The sequence below is a fragment of the Acomys minous genome (assembly GCF_964271855.1).
Source record: "Acomys minous genome assembly, chromosome: 8".
Taxonomy (NCBI): Eukaryota; Metazoa; Chordata; class Mammalia; order Rodentia; family Muridae; genus Acomys; species Acomys minous.
In genome coordinates this window covers 6,389,506-6,411,306 of record NC_140489.1, presented here as the reverse complement: position 1 = coordinate 6,411,306, position 21,801 = coordinate 6,389,506, and the positions used below count along the sequence as shown (strand labels likewise).

Below are 21,801 nucleotides of genomic sequence, written 5' to 3'. Positions count from 1 at the left end.
CAGCTTATTAATAGTTGATCTTAAAGCCTGAGGTACTGGTGTTCTGTTCATAATGTTGTCTCTTGTGTCAGTGGGTTCAACTCCTTTCCCCACTTTCTCTTCTATAATATTCAGTGTTTTTAGTTTTATATTTTAAGGCCCTTGATCAACTAGGACTTTAGTTTTGTGCAGTGTTATAAATATGGATCTATTTGCATTTTTCTCCATGTATACATACAGTAATACCAGTTGCTTCTGGCTTTTATGGTGTCAGCTGAGAAGTCATATGTGATTCTGATAGGTATGCACTTATTTGTTACTTGGCATTTCCCCTTGCAGCTGTGTGAAAAAATAAGAATATTTTTCCTTATTCTCTGCATTTAGTGTTTGTATTATTACTTGTTGGGAGGATTTTCTTTTATGTTCCAATCTATTTGGTGTTCTGCAGGCCTCTTTTATGCTTGAAGGTATTTCTTTTTTCAGATTATAGAATTTTTGTTCTACAGTTTTGTAGCAAATATTTTCTGGGCCTTGGATAAATTTCTAACCCTATTATTCTTAGGTGTCATCTTTTCATTGTGTACTTTATTTATTGGTTGTTTTGTGTCTGGAATTTTTCAGGCTTAACATTTTCTTTGAATGATGTATCAACTTCCTCAGTCATATCTTCTACACCTGAGAATCTTCCCTCCAGCTCTTGTATTCTGTTGGTGATGCTTACCTATGTATTTCTGTTTTAGTACCTATGTCTTCTTTCTCTACAGTTTCCTCAGTGTGTGAATTCTTGTTTCTATTTCCATCTTTAGATATTGAACCATTTTATTCCTTTCCTGTACCTATTTTTTAAAATTTTCAGTATTTCTTTGAGTGATTTACTCATTTCCTCTTTTAACACTTCAATCTGTTTGGCTGTATTTCCCTGTATTTCCTTAAAGCTTTCCTCTTCAAAAGCCATAATTATCTTTGTTAGCATATATTTAACATCATTTCCATGTGTTTTGTTGTGTTATTGGATCTAGGGCTGCTTGCTGTTGGATAACTGAGTTCTGCAGATCACATGTTTCTCTGGCTTTTGTTGCTCGCATTTTTACACTGGCCTTAGCCATCTGGTTGTCTCTGGCATTAGTTGGTAGTTCCTTTACCAGTGGAGTTCTCAGGAACATGCGAAGAGCCTTTGTTAGGGAGCTAGATGTTTCTCTACGAGCTCTTCTCAGATTGGTGGGTATGTTCATTCTCTTACAGTCATGTGGTACTCAGGTATCTGCCTGAAGCTTCCCTCTGATGGATGATGCTTAGCACCACTCAGGAGCCTGGGGCTCTCCTCTCAACAGAGCAGTTTATGGACTCATATGTCCTGTGAGTGGCTCTCTTGCTTTATGGTTAATGAGGTACAGCTTTCCAGATAGTGTACTCAGACCTGTTCTTGCTCTTTGCAGTTATCTTGGAGACCTTTGAGCTTAGAGGACATGATTTTGTCCTTTGGTAGATGGGTTGCTCCTTGTAACAGCAGCTGGGTATATCTCTGTGGATCTTAGACGTCAGCAGGCCTGAGGTTGGAGCTGTGTACATTGGTTGACATATAGTATCCACCCACAGAATAGTGGGGGTAGTAAGCCTGTGGCCCTGGAACTTTCCTCAGCATCATCGGAGTGACTTGAGGTTGGACCTGTTTTCCCCTCACCATGGCCTTTCCTCTCATCGGGGAAACACAGACATTGTGGTTTTGGGATCCACAGCCATGGCCTGTCAGCCATTCTATAATCACTGTTCTTCTGCTGCTTTGATACCATGATTCGTCAGCACACCCATCTTGGATCCCCTCTCTGATTCTTTCTTTCTTTCTTTCTTTCTTTCTTTCTTTCTTTCTTTCTCTCTCTCTCTTTCTTTCTTTCTTTCTCTCTTTCTTTCTTACAATGCTCTCTTAACAATTTATCTGTTCCTATCTTACTCACTATGATATTGCTGTGAAGAGAATCTATGATCAAAGCAATACTTATAAGAGAAAACATTTTATTGGTGCTTGCTTACAGGTTCAGAGGTTAAGTCCATTCTTGTTATGGAAGTGTGTTTTCCCAGTCCACCCTGAACTCATCACCATGTAGAAAGGAATCTGTTATGGTTTAGAGGCCACTATTTTGAGAATGGGGTGTGGACAGGACTTATGGGAGAGTTGAGTGTGTGGGTGATGGCAGCAAGCAGCCTAGTGTGGAGGCTGTGGCTTTGAGAGCTCCAAAGATCAGCATCAATTCAAAAGCTTGTATTGGCCTGAGGCCAATACAGCCAATACAGTCTTGGTGTTGGTTCACAAAGTTTCAATGCAAACAGACTCTAAGTATAAAAAATGCTTACCTTGGGATGTATTTAAAATAATAAAACATGAAAATATTTGGCTGTGTTATTGAAGAAGTTTAGCTAATGAGCTTCAGTTTGCTGTGGAGAAATTATCAACCCAGAATCCAAGATATAGTGGTTACCTTTTGCTCCTATATAATGTCTATTGAAAGTTTGCTGTGAGACAAGTATGTTACTGCATCAAAGGGAGAAGTATTTGAATTCATTTAGTCTGTTAAGTTTTCCTTCAAATCCATGCTGGATGAGAATATCTGTCAGGTGGCTTTGTTTGCTTTTGTGGCATTGAGACTTAAGCCACACAAAACTTCCATAGCCTGCATGCTGCAATATTACATGCTAATATGTATAATACAAAACATCACAGCCATTCAACACGTTATTTATTTGACTGTTCTCTTTGTATACAATGAACATTGAAAGAAACAGAGATAATTAGAGAAATCCACTGTCACAGACATGAGGATAAGTCATAGAGGCTTTGTTTTACAAAGTTTCAGAGACCTCTGACTGTCTAGCATGATCTTTAGACATCCAAAACAGATGTTGAGGATTGGCTTGACAAAGTTACAAAGATGTGCAGGTAATCACCACTGCCATTAAATATTATGTATGATCCAGGTGTAATTTTGTCTAAAAATCTGTCATTTTTTCCTAAAAGTATCTTTTTCTCTTTATTTTTCATCGCTAAGGAAATTCATATAGGGAAAACTTTACCCACAGAGAATGTTGAAAGATGCCATCTGGCCAAAGGTTTGAGACAATAATACAGTGTTTTGCTCTGATTGTGAGCACCCAAGCAGAAACTGCATGAAAGAAAAGTTAAGAGTTTGGCATAACTGTTCCTGGCTAGATAGTCTAATGTTCCTTTATAATCTACTTTGGGAGAAATAGAAGGTGGGCTTGCAGCATCCTGCCTTGGAGATCTTTACAATGAAGGACCTGTTGGCAGTTAGGCTAGGCTTGGATAGCACACGTGTTGGCTTGGGATTGGGTGTAAGTCAAGTTGTTTCTTTAGTAGAGAACATTTAACTCAAACCCTGTTTTTGTGGTCATCTTGAAAACACAATGGCTTTAATACAGGAAAATTTATGATTAAACTTTCCTGAGTATTGTTTAAGCAGAAGTAATAATCAGGTTATGTTGAGCATTACTTGGAAATTGATTTTCTTTTTATGTATTATTGTACTCTATACAGAATTGTTTGTATTTCCTTGTTAGACTCTTCTCTTGTTTTTTGAGTTTTGAATGTGCTGTTGATTGTAAAAGATGGGAAAAATCATGATATAATCTGTACTAAAAAATTGAACTTCACTTTAAATAAAATACTAGTGTTGGCCTAAGGAGAATAGCAAGCAAGTAAGAAACATGAGAGAGTAAGCTAAAGAGAAACAGACAGTGAGATAGATAGATGGAGAACAGTAAGCATGAAGAAAGCTAGATAGATAGGAAATAGCAAGCAAGAAGAGAGTTAGAATGATGGAGAACAGCAAGCAAGAAGAGAGGGAGAAAAAACAAGAAAATGCAAATCTCTATGTTTAATGAAAATGTCATTTTCATCACTACCATCCTGTATGTGAGACTTTTTGCCAGTTGTACTGGGGTTTCTAACTCTGAGTGTTCTACATGGTATTTGCCAGCATTGTAGTGGAACCATGTTCACACATCAGGCCATAGGGACCTGTTTTCCCCCATCCATATTTGTTTTTGTTCTTTCTATTACTGAATGTAACCCATACCATTATCAGTTAGGGTTCCATTTCTTTTTCTCTGGTGATTAGAGATATGGGACTTTGGCAACTGCTTCTACTCAAATTCATTGGTCCAGGTGACTGATACATATCAGGATGGAGGGCAGAATGATGTGCAAGCAAGAGGACATGACCTCAGACTTCTGTGCTGTCTGACCTCTGTGTCATCCTTTGGATTCACACCTCACACAGGTGATAAAAATGAATTGATTTTGAGAAAGTAAATGATGTTGCTCTCTTTTATGTGACAAACAATATTGTAACCATTGATGTTGATAGTTGAAACATGCTTTTAATCAAAATGAGGAATGTGATTTTGAAATTTTACCAATTGAGTTAAGCCCTCATGTATACCAGTTAAGAACTCTTCAGCTTCTGAACTACTTCTGCAGCACCTGTAAGTAGTTCCCTCTTGTGTTTGATGCAGGTCTGTTTACAATGGCCTAAATATCACATTGAACTTGAAGAGCTTAGAACACATTTTATCAGTGACAACCAGACATGAACATAAAAAGAGAACATTTAATCTAACAGAACCTAAGAAACTGATCTCAGGCAAACTGAAATATTGGAAGGTTGACTATGGTTCACAGATTGCACAATGAGAAGACTAAAAAGGTATATGGGAGAGATTATTTAAAAATGAGCTGTATGTATATTGACAACAATTAATATAATGTGTTCATCATAGATAGAGAGAGTAGATTTTATTAGGCATCACCAGACAATATCTGTGTTTTCCCTTAACTGTGGACACATATGTGAAAACATCATGATATGCAGAATACAAATAAGTTCACACATCACTTGACAACAATAGGTTAGGAATATTTCTAAAAATACAAGCGGGAGAAAAATACACAGATTCATAACATCTCCCTTGTGGTTGTCAGATACATGGAGGTGTAGTGAAGTTACTTGATAAATGTTAACTAATTAGTGTTTTTTTATTTTACATTTTTAAATTATACCAACATTTAAGTATACCTAAATTTTATTAAGTGTTAAAAGTGGTTTATTACATTACTACATATACCACTGGTAGATTCATAATTATAATGTAGTCTATGACATTTTAATTCCTGAATATTTTGCATCACTTTAGAGGTATTAATATTTTTTAGCTTTTCCTGATAAGTAAACAATTTGAAAAGTCTATAATTCACTGAAAGGACTAACTAGTGGGAATAGTAATAGTGTTATTTAATATGGTAACAGAACATGACAAATTTGAGGGTATGAGGCACTGATGAATTTTATTTTCATGTCTGCTCAGAGTGAATCAGGTCAATCAACTTACCTGTGACCATCTTCCTGAGCAATAGAACTGTTGGGGCCTTCAGTTATTCCTATAAAATCTATTTACTGAAACATCATATATGATTAACAAATTAGTTATTTACCTTTGTTTAGTTAACAGTGACATCAGGGTGATAATTCCTAATGATCAGACGACATTAGGGAAAGAGCATCACAGAAGTCATGCCTGCTTTTCATTTGCTATCAGGGGACACACTGTGAAGACTCTCACACTGGTGTTTTGGATTGAGGTATAGAGTTGCCAGGATTCCGTGTCATATCACCTGGCTATGTTTTCTTTCTAACTCCCTAGGACTAATCAGAAGACATAATCTAGAGGAGGATTTCAAGGACCAGCCACGCATCATTGCTACCTCTGTTCTACTCCAGAGGAAAATACTTGTCTGAGCTTAATTGTTCAAAAACTTACAACTCTATGGATATTTAGATGCTATTGTGGTACACAGTGTTAGAATGTCAAGAATATGTCCTATATTTTCTTGGTCAAATAGAAATGTTTGAGACTTAAAAATGCTTGTCCTTGGCTCTGACATAATATTGGTCTAACCAATCTGTTTAAAAACTTTGCCCTGCTCATCCAGTTTTACTTCCAAGCATGTAGGCTGATGCTCAACTTGATCCAGATAAATATGGCAGCGGATACATTGCTTTCTGCAGCTTGGAACTTAGGATTCACTGTTATCTGCAATGATCTTTGGATTTTAACAGTCTACTCAATTTGGCCCCAAAGCTTCATCACACAGCAGTGGTGTCACTAGAAGAGTTTCCAGAGGAGCCCCAGTCTCAGATGAACAGATTCTCTTCTTTTTAAAGTTGCTCAAGTACATTAGCATGGGTCCCAAAGCCAACAATGAATCTCTCAATGACACTTTTCCAACACACATAAGAGACACCAGGTTCTTCCTGTCAGCTGCACCAGATTTCATGAAGAGCAACTATGGATGCTTTGTAAGCGTCAAAACACCAACAAGAACTGAACATCATAGATTCAGCTGTCTGAGGGAAGGGCTGAGAAGAGATGGGGCAGGGACTGTAGTTGACACCAGCTGGGAAGTATACACAGATGTCTGTGAATTTCATGATTTGAGGTACACAACACACCTGATGAAAATCCATTATTTTGACCTTTGAGATGTAAGGTAATTTTTACCAACAGAAAGTGCATTAAAAATTAAATATGTGAAAAATGACAACCATCTAAATATTTTTGGGGTCCCTTCGGTTTAAAGAAGGAAACAATGGAGATTTTAGTTTCCAAAAAACTTTGGAAACTTCATACTCATCAAAGGTAAAGCCAACCAAGATGACATCACAATTCTGAACATCTATGCTCCCAATACAAGGGCACCCACATTTGTAAAAGATCTGCTAAAAAGGCTTAAACCACACATCGATCCCCACACAATAATAGTTGGAGACTTCAACACCCCACTCTCACTGAAGGACAAGTCATCGAAACAGAAACTAAGCCGAGAAATAACATCATTAACCAATGCCATGGGTCAAATGGATCTAACAGATATCTATAGAACCTTTCACCCAAACAAGAAAGAATATACCTTCTTCTCTGCACCCCATGGAATTTTCTCCAAAATTGATCACATCATAGTTCACAAAGAAAGCCTCAACAGATACAAGAGGATTGAAATAATACCTTGTATCCTATCAGATCACCATGGGCTTAGACTGCAATTCAACAACAACAGAAATAACAAAAAGCCTACATGTATGTGGAAATTAAAGAACTCTCTGCTAAATGACACCTGGGTCAGGGAAGAAATAAAGAAAGAAATCAAGGAGTTTCTGAAATTCAATGAAAATGAAGGAACAACATACCCAAATTTGTGGGATACATTGAAAGCAGTGCTAAGAGGAAAATTCATAGCACTAAGCGCCTTTAAAAAGAATTTGGAAGCGTCGCACATAAACACCTTAACGACAAAACTGGAAGCCCTAGAAAAAAAAGAAACAGAAACACCCAAAAGGAGTAGACGTCTGGAAATAATCAAACTCAGGGATGAAATTAACAAAATAGAAACTAAAAAAACAGTCCAAAGAATCAACAAAACCAAGAGCTGGATCTTTGAGAAAGTCAACAAGATAGACAGACCATTAGCCAAACTAACTAAAAGGCAGAGAGACAGTATTGAAATCAACAAAATTAGGAATGAAAAGGGAGACATAACAACAGACACTGAAGAAATACAAAGAATTATAAGATCCTACTTTGAAGGCATATATGCCACAAAATTTGAAAATCTAAGGGAAATGGACGATTTCCTTGATCAATTTCACTTGCCAAAGTTGAGTGAAGAACAGATAAACAAGCTAAATGGCCCTATTTCCCCTACAGAAATTGAAGTAATCATTGAAAGTCTCCCAACCAAAAAAAGCCCAGGGCCAGATGGCTTCAGTGCAGAATTCTACCAGACCTTCAAGGGCGAGCTAATACCGATACTCTTCAAGCTACTCCAAAAGATAGAAAGGGATGGAACATTACCAAACTCATTCTATGAGGCCATAGTCTCATTGATACCGAAACCTCACAAAGACTCAACAAAGAAAGAGAATTTCAGACCAATTTCTCTGATGAACATCGATGCAAAAATACTAAATAAAATACTTGCGAAACGAATACAAGAGCACATCAAAGATATCTTCATCATGACCAAGTAGGCTTCATGCCAGGCATGCAGGGATGGTTTAATATACGGAAATCCATCAATGTAATCCACCACATAAACAAACTGAAAATAAAAAACCACATGATCATCTCTTTGGATGCAGAGAAAGCATTTGATAAAATCCAACACCCATTCATGTTTAAAGTTTTAGAGAGATCGGGAATACAAGGCACTTTCCTCAACATAATAAAGGCTATATATAGGAAGCCAATAGCCAAAATCAAAGTAAATGGTGAGATACTCAAGGAAATTCCTCTAAAATCAGGAACAAGGCAAGGCTGCCCAATCTCTCCAAATCTCTTCAATATAGTGCTCGAAGTTCTAGCCAGAGCAATAAGACAACATAAGGAGATCAAGGGTATTCAAATGGGAAAGGAAGAAGTCAAATTATCCCTATTTGCAGATGATATGATAGTCTACATAAGTGACCCTCAAAATTCCACCAGAGAACTCCTACAGATGATAAACACCTTCAGCAAATTGGCTGGATACAAAATTAACTCAAAAAAGTCTGTAGCCTTCCTATACACAAATGACAAGCTTGCAGAGGAAGAAATTAGGAAAACTACACCCTTCACATTAGCCACAAGCAATATAAAGTACTTAGGAGTTACTCTAACTAAGCAAGTGAAGGACTTGTTTGAAAAAAATTTCAAAACCCTAAAGAAAGAGATTGAAGATGACATGAGAAGATGGAAGGATCTACCTTGCTCATGGATAGGGAGAATTAACATAATAAAAATGGCCATCCTACCAAAAGCTATCTACAGATTCAATGCAATCCCTATCAAAATAACTACACAATTTTTTAAAGACATTGAAAGTTTAATTCTGAACTTCATATGGAAAAACAAAAAACCCAGAATAGCTAAAACAATCTTGTACAATAAAAGGTGCTCTGGAGGAGTCTCCATACCTGATCTCAAACTGTACTATAAAGCAATAGTAATTAAAACAGCATGGTACTGGCACAGCAACAGGCTGGTTGATCAGTGGAATCGAATCGAAGACCCAGATATGAATCCACACACATATGGTCATTTGATTTTTGACAAAGAAGCTAAATCCATTCGATGGAAAAGGGATAGCATCTTCAACAAATGGTGCTGGTCTAACTGCATGTCTATGTGTAAAAAAATGCAACTGGACCCATATTTGTCACCTTGTACAAAACTCAAATCCAAGTGGATTAAAGACCTCAACATAAAACCAGAGACACTAAGTCACTTAGAAGAAAAAATGGGAAAGAGCTTGGAACATATTGGCACAGGAGACAACTTCCTGAACAGAACACCAACAGCACAGGCATTAATGTCAACAATTAATAAATGGGACCTCATGAGGCTGAGAAGCTTCTGTAAGGCAGGAGACACTGTCAAGAGAACAAAGCGACAGTCCACAGACTGGGAAAAGATCTTCACCAACCCTATATCTGACAAAGGTCTAATATCCAAAATGTATAAAGAACTCAAGAAATTAAATACCACCAAACCAAATAACCCAATCGAGAAATGGAGCATGGAACTAAACAGAGAATTCTCAACAGAGGAATATCAAATGGCTGAGAAACACTTAAAGAAATGCTCAACCTCCTTAATCATCAGGGAAATGCAAATCAAAACAACTCTGAGATTCCATCTTACACCCATCAGAATGGCTAAGATCAAGAATTCAAGTGACACCACATGCTGGCGAGGATGTGGGGAGAGAGGAACACTCCTTCATTGCTGGTTGGAATGCAAACTAGTACAACCACTTTGGAAAGCTATCTGATGCTATATCTGAAAAATGGGAATAGGGCTTCCTCAAGACCCAGCTATTCCACTCCTTGGAATATATACAGAAGATGCTCCAGCACACAACAAGAAAATTTGCTCAACCATGTTCATAGCAGCCTTATTCATAATAGCCAGAACATGGAAACAGCCTAAGTGTCCCTCAATAGAAGAATGGATAAAGAAACTGTGGTACATATACACTATGGAATACTATTCAGCTATTAAAAACAAGGAATTCCCGAAATTTGTGGATAAATGGATTGAGCTAGAAATGATCATAATGAGTGAGTTAACCCAGAAGCAGAAAGACTCAAATGGTATATACTCACTTATATCTGCATATTAGCCCAAGGGGCATGTCCCACGAAAGTCTTCACTTACCAGGAAACTGAGACAGAGGAGAGGACATTCTAGTGGGATTCTAGATGAGAGAATCATGGGAGAAAGGCAAAGTAAAAGGACCCAGAAGGTCCTAGAAGCCTACAAGTAGAACATTATGATAGGCAGATTTGGGCACAGGGGTCCCGCTCAAACTAAGGCAGCAGCCAAGGACAATACAGGTGGTAAACCTTGAACCCCTACCCAGATCTAGCCAATGGACGGAACACTCTCCACAGTAGAGTGGAGAGTGGGATATTACTTTCTCACATACTCTGGTGCCTCACCTTTGACCATGTCCCCTGGAGGGGGAGACCTGATGGCACTCAGAGGAAGGACAGCAGGTTACCAAGAGGAGACTTGATACAATATGAACATATAGAGGGGGAGGTAATCCCCCTCAGGAACAGTCATAGGGGAGGGGAATAAGGGGAAAATGGGAGGGAGGGAAGAATGGGAGGATACAAGGGAGGGGATAACCATTGAGATGTAACAAGAATAAATTAATAATAAAAAAAAATTTAAAAAAAGAAAAAAAGAAAAAAAGAAAGATGAGGCTAGCTATGTATACAGAGAATACGCTGCAAGATCACTATGTACTTCGTGGCCCCAGTTAGCCCAGCATAATAAAATTAAAGTAAAAGAAAAAGAAAAAAAAACTTTGGAAAATTACAGTATCTCAAGGAAGCTTCAGTTTGTCTATCACAAGAGCTAAAATGCGAAGGATGAATTACTGAAAACTGAAAAGTGTCAAATTCTCTTACAAAAAATTCCAATTATCAACTGCCATAATTTCAGTCTCTTTTTGAAATATAAGCATATTCACTTACAAATACACACATTCATATTCATATTTTCATTATATAAGATTATATATATATATCAATATGTTATAATTTAACCCATATATATATTTTCATATGTTCCACATACATGGATATATAATTATGTATGCATTATATAATTATATACATACACAATATATAACTATATAATTTATATGTTCCATGTATATGGATATAAAAGGTTATATATGTACATATGCATTTATATGGAACATATAAAATTATATCCCATTTATTCTGATATCAAGAAATAAATTAATAGATCAGATGATTTCAGGGTAAAATATTTTGTTTTAGTGTATCAACAAAAACTAAGTTTAGTAGAATTTGACAGTGGAGAAGGGCTTTTACATGATTGCCTTGGCTGGGAGAAATAACTATTGTTCTCAGTATTGAAATACAAGTGCATTCAGCATAGTCTTAAATTCCCTAAATGTAATCATTTAGAAAGTCCACGCTTGGCTTCAGGGCCCCCTGCTGGTTTGAACATGCCAGTAGAAAGGTTTTTTTTTGTGTGTGTGTGCAGGCTCAGAGTGGAGTTTCCTCACTGTGTCTCTGGCACAGTAGTACATGGCTGTGTCCTCAGTCTGCAGATTGTTCAGTTTCAAGAAGACCTGGCTCTTGGAGGTGTCTCTGCTGATGCTGAGTCGGGATTTGAGAGCCGAATTATACTCTGTGCTCCCACTGCTTCTTATAAATCCCATCCACTCCAGACCCTTTCCTGGAGGCTGGCAGACCCAGTGTACACCATAGCTGGTTAATGAGAAGCCAGAGACAGTGCAGGTGAGAGACAGGGTCTGTGAGGGCTGCACCAGGTCAGGTCCTGACTCCTTCAGCTGCACCTGGGGACAAGAACATCACCATCACTCACACATCCCATAGATGACATGCCAAGGTCCCTCTTCTGAAGCCGTGAAACACTTACAGCTTGGAAAGGTCACCAGGCAGAGGAGCAGCAGCAGGACAGCCATGCTGTGATGGAGGCTCCAGTGAGAAGGACATGGGGCTTCTCAGCTAGGCCTGGGCTTTCAGCCTGAGGCTGAGGGCTGCTTTGCATTGGGGGAGGTTCCTGACAGGATAAAAGGAAGAACACAGCAAGTACAGTAGTTTCACTTCCATGCAAAAATAATTCAATTCTCCTGTTTAAATTGTTGTGTAACAGTCTTACTCCCTCCTTCTGCCAACACTAATCTAGACCTGGCAGCTTCTAGCTTCCATTCAATCTGATCGAGGCCTAGAATATTTTCAGCATCTGAGACTAACTTCTTAACAAACTCACCCTCACTTGTTATTTCTGAACCCTGGACGGGCTAGTTCATGTCCCTTATTGTGGCTGAATTCTTCTCCCAGCTGATTTATTTAATTTAGCTTCTCTCTTGGCCTGGAATTGCTCAGATTGGCCTCACACTAAGTCAGCAATCTGCTCTAATCTTCTGGCCTCTCATTTTCTGGCTCATTCAGTCTTCACCTGAGTTCTCTCTCTGCAGCACCCTCTCTAATACTGTTCTGGAAAAACTTCCTTCTTCTCTGAAAAACTGGCTCTTAAGTAGCTTCCCTTACCACTCTTTTCTCCTTAGGGTTGGGAGTATCCTATTCTGTCAAATCGTCTGTGATTCATGAACTTTTCTGCTGCTCAATTAGACATCACTTTCAAACATGGGTGCTTCCTTCTACAAACTTACTTTACCCTTGTTTGGGATTTAAGACGTGTACCACCACCACACCTGGACCCACACTTTTCTTCACTTGATTCTGGCTCTATCCATGCCTGTTCTTGAACTCAGATCTGTTTGCCTATGTTTCTTGGATTAAATGCATGTTTGTATTCTAGCTGAATCACACAGACCTAGAAGGTGTTTGGATGTGATCTCTTGTCAGAACAGCCATGGTCTGAATTAACATTCTACTACATTTCCAAGTGTCTGGAATGTGCCTTGTGCTTTCTGAGGAAGTAGTAACAATAAACCAGGAATATATTTGCTTCTGCCTGGATATCCACTTCCATAAACCGGAAATTGTATGATTCACATTGTACAAAACCTTAAATGGGTCTGTATTCCTGCTTGCAGTCAGAAGAGGGTAGCACATCCTCAGTGCATGTGTTATGTCCCTATCAATTCCAGCAGAAGCTGAGGATGAAATTTAGTCATATGATGCCCATTGGCTCTTAGTCACGTGAAAGTCAGATTAAGGAATTCCTTAAACTTTTATCTTAGTGTCAATGATGTAAATCTTGCTCTTTTCACTCACTTAGGAAATCCTACTTGTGAGGAAGCAATTCACAAACATTTAGTATAAGTGATTATAAATGTTTGTCTAAGAGGAGACCCATGGGACTGACTTTCCTGTCATGTCAGTGGGCTCAGAGTATTTACCTGCACTCATGGGGACTTCCTGCTTGGAGATGTTTGCTTGTTTGTTTGTGTGTGTCTCCATCTGTCTGTGTGCTTTTATAGGTTTCTCATTGTCTCTTTATAGTTTGAAACACATCACAAATCAAGGATCTTAAATAAGATCATTATTGCATTGCTGAGGGATGGGAAGATCAGCTGTTCACAAAACCTCATAAAATGAAGTAGTATGTGGGAGGGATCCAACACACAGGCACCTATCGCACACCTTGTTTGAGTTGCAGGACAGCAGTGACCATTATGTCACCTAAGACTGAGCTGAGACACAGAAAACACAAGCACCTGTAACCCACAGGTTTAGTGTGGCCTCTGGACACCCAGAAATACCGCAGAAAAGATAGCGGTCCTCACCAGTCTGAAGGGGCAGCCTCTGGCTCCTGGGCTCAGGCACACTTGCCTGGCTGAGAGGCAGCTTCTGAATTCCCCAGGACACAGAAGGACCTTGTCATGCAAAATCTCCAGCATCTGTGGGTCCTAGTTCTGAGCAGACATCACAGTGTGGAACATGAGTGAATCTGACCACAGGTTACCTCAAAACCCACAGAACGATATGGCTGGCCAAACAACCATCAGAGCACCTAGGTGTGCACACAGAGTCTGAAATCTCAGGGCACAGACAGAGCCTTGGCTCACAAAATCCACCAATATTTGTGGTTCCACTTCTTAAGCAGAAGCCACAGTTGAAAATACAAGTAGATCTGACATCAGGCCTCCCAGAAAACCCTCAGAAAGCTCCAGATAGACAAACAGCCACCAGGCTACTGGGTATACTTGGTTGGCGAGCAGTATATGAAATCCCTAGGCACAGAAAGAGCCTTTGCTCACCAAAACCCCAGGGCCTGTGGCTCCAAGCCCAGAGCAGACACAACAGTCTGGAAAACAAGTAGATCTGACTCCAGGTCACCCAGAAAGCCTACAGAAAGCTCCAGGTCTTCAAGCAGCCACCAAACACAGGCTTCAACCAGAGATGTCGCAACAGGAAGAGGTCAGAGTAAGAACAGGAGCAACTATCCCCAGGTCCATTGGACATCACCAGAAAGCAGCAGGCTCACCAAAACAGCCAGTCCTGGAGATACTATCACCAACAATGCAAAGGAGAAGGATTTCAAATCTGGGGTTATCAAAATGTTAGATGCTTTAAGGAGGAAATTAAATTCTTCAAACTAGAACAGGAATACAGAAAGAAAGAGGTGAAATAGTTTAACAAATCACTTAAAGAATTAGTGAAAGACAACAAACTACAATCAAACATTAGAAGGAAATGAACAAAAAGTTTTAAGACCTAAATGTGGAGAAGACTCTATAAATAAGACACAATCTGAGATAATACTGGAAATAGAAAACCCAGGGAAGAGGAAAGTTTCTACCGACATAAGCATTAATAGTAGAATTCAAGAAATTGAAGAAACAATGTCAGGGACAGAAGCTATGACTGAAGAAATGGATACAGCAGTCAAAGAAAATGTTACATCTAAACACCTCCTGACACAGAATATCCAAAAAATCTGGGAAACTATGAAAAGAACAAATCTAAGAATCATAGGAATAGAAGAAAAAGAAGACTCCCAATTGCAAGGCCAAGAAAATATGTTCACGAAAATCATAGAAGAAAAGCTCCCCAATCAAAGGGAATAATGCAGATAAATAAATATGAGGCCTTCAGAACTCCAAACAGATTGGACCAGAAAATCCTCTCACCACACCATAATCAAAACAGTAAACACACAGAAAAAAAGAAATAATATTGAAAGCTGCAAGGGAAAAAGGCCAATAACATATAAAGTGAACTTATCAGAAATACACCTGACTTCTCCATGGAGACTATGAAAGCCAGAAGGGTCTGGACAGATTTTATACAGGCACTCAGAAACCACAGATGCCAACTCAGACTGCTATACCCAGAAAAACTTTCAATCACCATAAATAGATAAAAGAAGACATTCCATGACTAATCTGAGATCAAACAGTACCTAACCACAAATCCAGCTGTACAGAAGACACTAGAAGGAAAACTCCAACCCAAGGAGGGTAACATTTCCCAGGGAAACAAAGGAAATAAATAATCCCACATCCACAAAAACAAAAGAAGGGACGCTCACACTCACAGACACACAGTCAACGAATATCAACATCATAATAATCAGAACAAATAACGATGGTTCATTAATATTTCTCAACATCAATGGCCTCAGTTCCCCAATGAAGAGACACAGGCTAACAGAATGGATGTGTAAACAGGACTCATCATTCTGTTGCATATAAGAAACACACCTCAGCATTAAAGATAATTTTTACCTTAGATGAAAGGGTTGGAAAAAGGTATTTTAAGCATAGGGACCCAAGACACAAGCTGGAATAGCCATCCTAGCATCTAATAATGCTAGTGTTTAGTTTTTTGAGTTCTTTTTATTTTTTTATATTAGCCCTTGGTCAGATGTATGGTTTGGGAAGAATGTTACCCAGTCTGTACATTGTCTGATTGTTCTTTTGATAGTTTCCTTTGCTTTACAGACACTTTTCAGTTTCATGAGTTCCCATTTATTAATAATTGATCTAAGGGCCTGTGCTGTTGGTGTTCTGTTCAGGAAGTTGTCACCTGTGCTCAATGCTCTTCCCTATTTTTTCTAACAGATGGCCATCCTACCCAAAGTACTCTACAAATTCTATGCAATTCCCTTTCAAATTCCAACACAGATCTTGAAAAAACAATTCTCAACTTCATATGGAAAAACAAAACAAAAAAACCTGAATTGCTAATGCAAACCTGTACAACAAAATATCTTCTGGAAGTATCCCCATTTCAGATCTCAAGCTGTACTATAGAGCAACAAGAACAAAACTGTCATGGTCCTGGCATAGAAACAGAGAGGTGGATCAATGGAATTGTACTGAAGACTCTGAAATAATCCGACACATCTGTACAATTGCCTTTCGACTAAGAAGCCAAAACCTTACAGTGGTAATTAGAGAGCATCTTCAAAAAAAAAAAAACACCACACACACACACACACACACACACACACACACACACACACACAAAGTGCTGGTCTAAAGGATTTCTACTTGTAGAAAAATAGTAATAGACCTTTATTTATCATGCTGCACAAAACCAAAGTCCAAGTGTATTTAATATCACAACATAAAGCCAGACACACTAGAAAATCCTTTGTATAACAATGAATTTTTAGATGAATCTAGTCTGAAATGCAAACCACCACCTTTTGACAGGACTGCAAAATGAAAGTGCAAAGCCAGCAAAAGAAAGCTCTATAATGATTTTGTTGTCCTTACTTCCCCCAGGGGTTGTTGGCCACTAGGCAATGATGATAAAGGGAGCAGAAGCAATGGATGGCATTTGTACAACTTTGTGTATGACAGAAAATGCTTCTGGATGTTTGCTCAGAGAGAAAGCTCATTTTATTGTTTTAGGGGTAAGGCTTATAGCCTGAAACACCCCATTTGGAAACCATTACCCTTAAATACAGTATAATGACCTTAAGAGAACAACACTGAAACCCAAGGAGATTCACTCCGTCTGAAACAGTCACACGTTGATCTGAATTGTGAAAGATGTTTATACATAATTTACTTTTAAGCAGGTTCTAGAAACTAAAAAGAAATTGGTTGTATTTTAAAATAATATTCAATCAATGTGTCAGAAGAAAGCTGCCTTCCTATAGTTGCAAATGCTTGAAAAATCACAGAAATATTCCTAGGAAGAATTCAACACGTCAAAATCACCACAAAACTAGGCAAAAGCAGGTTAAATTGTCCATGCAAGGGTCCAGTGAAATAATTGTGATAAAGTGTTTTGCAATTCAAATGTAAGTTTATTCTTCACACACACACACACACACACACACACACACACACACAATGTGTGTAGTAATATAAGGTATTGTGCCCATATAACCTAATTGTAATAGAAGGTTTACTTCCAATATTTTGAAAGTGCTATTGCAGGCCGTTAAGGATAAATAAGTTATACAAGTTGATTATTAGCTGATCAGATCATAGTCATATCAATTGCTGGTCTACTTTTATCAGAAGATTTACATCTTAGATATGATTGTATAGAAAGTTAAGTTAGATAGTTGAAAAAGATCTTCAAAAACCTCAAAAACATGCATAATATGGAATTTAAAATGTTTTTTATTATTTTGAAGACTCACATACAATGAGACAGGTTAACTCCTGGCAACACACAGCCTACCTCAAAGAGGATGATGGGCATGAAAGAACATCCTTATGGAGATTGCTTCAAATCTGGCAATGGGGGAAATATCATCAATTCTATTACAGACAGAATTCTGTCTAAAAAAAAAGGGCAAGCTTGGATGCAGGCAGAGTTGATGGCCAAATTCTGCCAGGACAACATAAGCAAGTTCTCAATAGTTCCTGCCTCATAAATATGTCTGTCAGGTATATTGGGCCAAAAGGCTGAAGAAGATGCTCCAACATAATAGAGAGGTTTTAGTCTTACTCACTCTGTCATCCTCTCATTTGGAAAGCTACTAACATGCACTCCTGGCATGCTCAGGTAATCGCGTTCATTCCTTCCCACATCTCTGATGGAGCTGAAGACCAGGTAGCTTAGTTTTACAATGAAGCATAGTTGTTTAGGGGTTAAGATGTTTTTACATCTAGATAGATGGTTTAAGTTGATAATGACAAGATGTGACAGAGATTGATTTACATTCAGAATTTTAGATGCACCATGATAGGAAAGATATGTTCCTCAAGGCTGTCAAATACAAATATCCAAAACACTAAGAATATAGCATTTATATAGCTCCTGATTGTGTCATGGTTCTTCTTGCTTTAGGTAATTTATTGTATATATATGTAATAATATAAATGTGTATTTAAAATTAAAAAATGTTTTAAACAAGAACTGTGCTTAACTCAGCTCCAAGACATCGGGTTTTAGGTTGTGAATGCCAACATGAAACTATGATAATATTAGAGATTTGTATTTGTGATGAAAATAATTTTAATTTTGAGATTTTTCAAAGATTGTGTGAGTGAATAATGAGATTCACCCTTATCCATCAATGTGGCAAACCTGCAATAGAAATCTCAAATGGTGGACATTAGAGTATTTAAACAGAGTTTAAAAAGCATAATTACTCAGAGTCCTTGGTGACCTCCCTCTGTATAAGAACAACAGGTGACAGAATATTCTCAGAGATGGAGAGTGCTCGGATCATACTGCTGGGTCCTCATCCTATCTAAGCCGCGAGGCCACTTCCTACAGCAGTCATCAGGTGAGAGCCCCATTTGTCCATGCTGGCTTCCTTATGCTGATGAACTGAAGTCCACAGAAGCACAGCCTGATCTCTGTGCACTTGACTCAGACTCATTTCTATGGCTTCTGTGATGAGAGTCCCAAGACTGTGAAAACTGTGTGCTGAATCAACATTGTGGAGCTTCTCATTCAGTGACCTAAGCTGTGCAGTGACACTGGGCACAGTAGGACTGGGAAGCTGGGGTCCCTTACAAATCCTGTGCCCTGGGTTTCCTTCCTCACAATGCAGAACGTTCCTGAGAGTGTAACAAAAAAGCTTAGAGACATCCATCTCTCATCTATCCCCTGCATCAGCCAGCCTTCTAGTGCCCAATGTCCTTTCTTCTTTCTTCCCTTTACCTTTAGCATGCTTTCCTACAGAAGACACACCTTTACCCAGCTTTTCATTTTCTACATCATTGTTCATCAGAAACAAACATCAGGGAAGGAAGTGAAGCAGGTCAGGAACCTGGATGCTGAGGCTGATACAGAGGGCAGCAGCGTAGAAAGTCATGAATGTTCCAAACATGTGTGCACTTTACTTAAACACAGAAAGGGTTGTGAGATTAATGTGGACTTGACTTCAGTGCTACATCCCAGTGACCTTGGTCACTTCAATCCTGATGCTGCACACAGTTTCCATATTTGGCCGATGATATAACTATCATCGTGTTTTTAGGACCATGTAAAAAACCTCTTATAATTTGGCAGCAGATGATCTCAGAGTGTGGGCACATCAGGTGCCTCCATCCTCAACAGATACATAATCCAAACCTTGTCAGTCATCCCAAGGTGTGCAGAGAAAATAAAGTAACAATAAAAAATTTCTGATTTAGTTTGTCACTCAAAGGTCTTAAAACTAGCAACATAAATTTGTAGTGTTCATTTTGCTATAGTGTATTTTTTACAGAATTCTTTGACATGATATCACATTGATCCTTCCCCTGTCCTCACATAGGATACTCTGAAAAGTGGCACACACAGGACTGAGGTGCCCATTGGAAAATAACAGTGAAGAAAATATTCATGATGAACACAGTCTGAGAATCCCTTGGCTGATAAATGAGCTTAGTGGGGACGGATCAGCACAGGGTGATGGGGACTGTGATGAGGGCCTTTGTCTTGTAGACAGCTCAGTCCTATTCCAGTGGCCTCCTTTTTTAAAATGAGATGTTAAAAGCATTTGACTCCTCTCTTTCTTTGCTTTAGTTTTGCAATTTTCAATCATGTTTCTCAGTTTTCCAGTCTCTCTTCTCTGCATTATTCTACAAAGACTTATATATATTTACAAATATAGAGCAATAAAGATCTTTGAAGTTTGGCTGTAAGAAGACATTTGTTACCAAAATTTTAGAATCTTTTAAGAAATGTCCATTGAAAATTGAGATGAAATCAAAGAAATTGTCCGGCTCAGGCACCAGCTAGTCTGGACCAGTCTCCAGTTACCTAGTCATTCACTACTGCAGCTGAGACTGGGAAGCTGTCATGGGCCTGAGGTTAAAGCCCCAGATCCCTCTCAGGAACATTGTTCTCACATAGGTGAATTGCCCAGACAGGCAGACGAGGGCAGAGTATGTAGAATCACTTAGTAGAAGCAGCCATGGCTTCTGCCTTCATTTTCCAAAACTTTGAAAAATGGACAAACAGGTGAATACAGAGTTCTCTCCTTCCATTTCTCCAAAACTCACAGGACAACAGTGTGTTGAAGCCACAGCTGTGCCATCACCACAGAGCACACAACTCCATGACAATCTGACATACTTATATCATGTCCAGGAGCATAATGCTTTGATTGAACAATCATCATCCTCTGGCTTCGAGTGTGTCCTACTTGGTTTTTGGTGACTCCATCCATGTGGTCCCAGATGTCAATGAGAACAATGCTCTTTCTACTGCTAGGTGTCACACAGGAGTACATCTGTGCTTGAGATGTTGATCCTCAAGGCAGAATGAGTCAAAGATTCTTTATACCATTATCAGGGGCAGCATTGCAAACACAATCATTAGATGTCTGGAGGAAAGAAAAGGGAGTCACAGGTTAAAAGGACATTATTTATGTTCTTTAAGTTCAAGAGCACTATAAAAGCTAAACTTCATCAAATAAACAGAAAGGAAGAAAAGACACATTACCCCTTGAGTGGGTTAGAGCTGTTTGAATCTAAGTGTCACTCAGTAAGAATCACTACTTACATTGGCCTCACTTCTTAGTGCAGGAGCCTAACACACTTTTTATTACAGCCCCACAGCTGGTCAGGGATGGTTCTGTTGTGTATGGTTTGTGTGAGGATGAAGGAGAGACTGAAGGTCATTTGGGATCATGGATCACTGGCCCTGCCTGATTTCACTGTTGGCTCTAACTTGAATCTCACACAGTCTCTAGCAATGGAATCTTACTGAGTCTCTGCCCTGAGTCTTGGCTTCCACAGTTTCAAGGGTCCTTTGCTTCTTCTGGATCTGATCCTGATCCCCATACAGAATCCCGTCTGCCCTGTGTGATGCTCTGCATTTTTTCAAGTCAGAGTTAGTCCTACATTGAAAATAATCTATGTGTTGTAGAAACTGCTCTGTGCTTAAAGTTTTTTTTTTTTTTACCACATAAGAACAAAGACCTGAGTTTGGTGCTTCAGAAGTTCAAAAAGAGGTAGGTATGGTAGCCAAGAAGTAATCCCACCTCTGGCCCTGTGAGACAGTGTGTGTGATCCTTGGGATTAACTAGCCAGCCAGTCTATCCAGATGCTGAAATCTAGGCCAAATGATTGATTTTTTTCAAAATTATAGTGTAGATTGATAGAAAAAGACCTGTCAACATGTGCACACACACACACACACACACACACACACACACACACACACACAGACTCACACACAGACACTCACACAAACCCACACACAAACTCACACCACACACACCCAGAGAGAGGGAGAGAACATACAAAGAGAGAGAGAGAGAGAGAGAGAGAGAGAGAGAGAGAGAGAGAGAGAGACAGAGACAGAGACAGAGAGACAGAGAGAGGGACAG

General features: G+C 38.9%; 1 gene segment (V, D, J or C); it reads right to left on the bottom strand.

Annotated features, from left to right (window-relative positions):
* Positions 1 to 21,801, bottom strand: part of LOC311603962 (Ig gamma-1 chain C region secreted form-like) — a 615,341-nt gene that overhangs the window by 323,573 nt on the left and 269,967 nt on the right.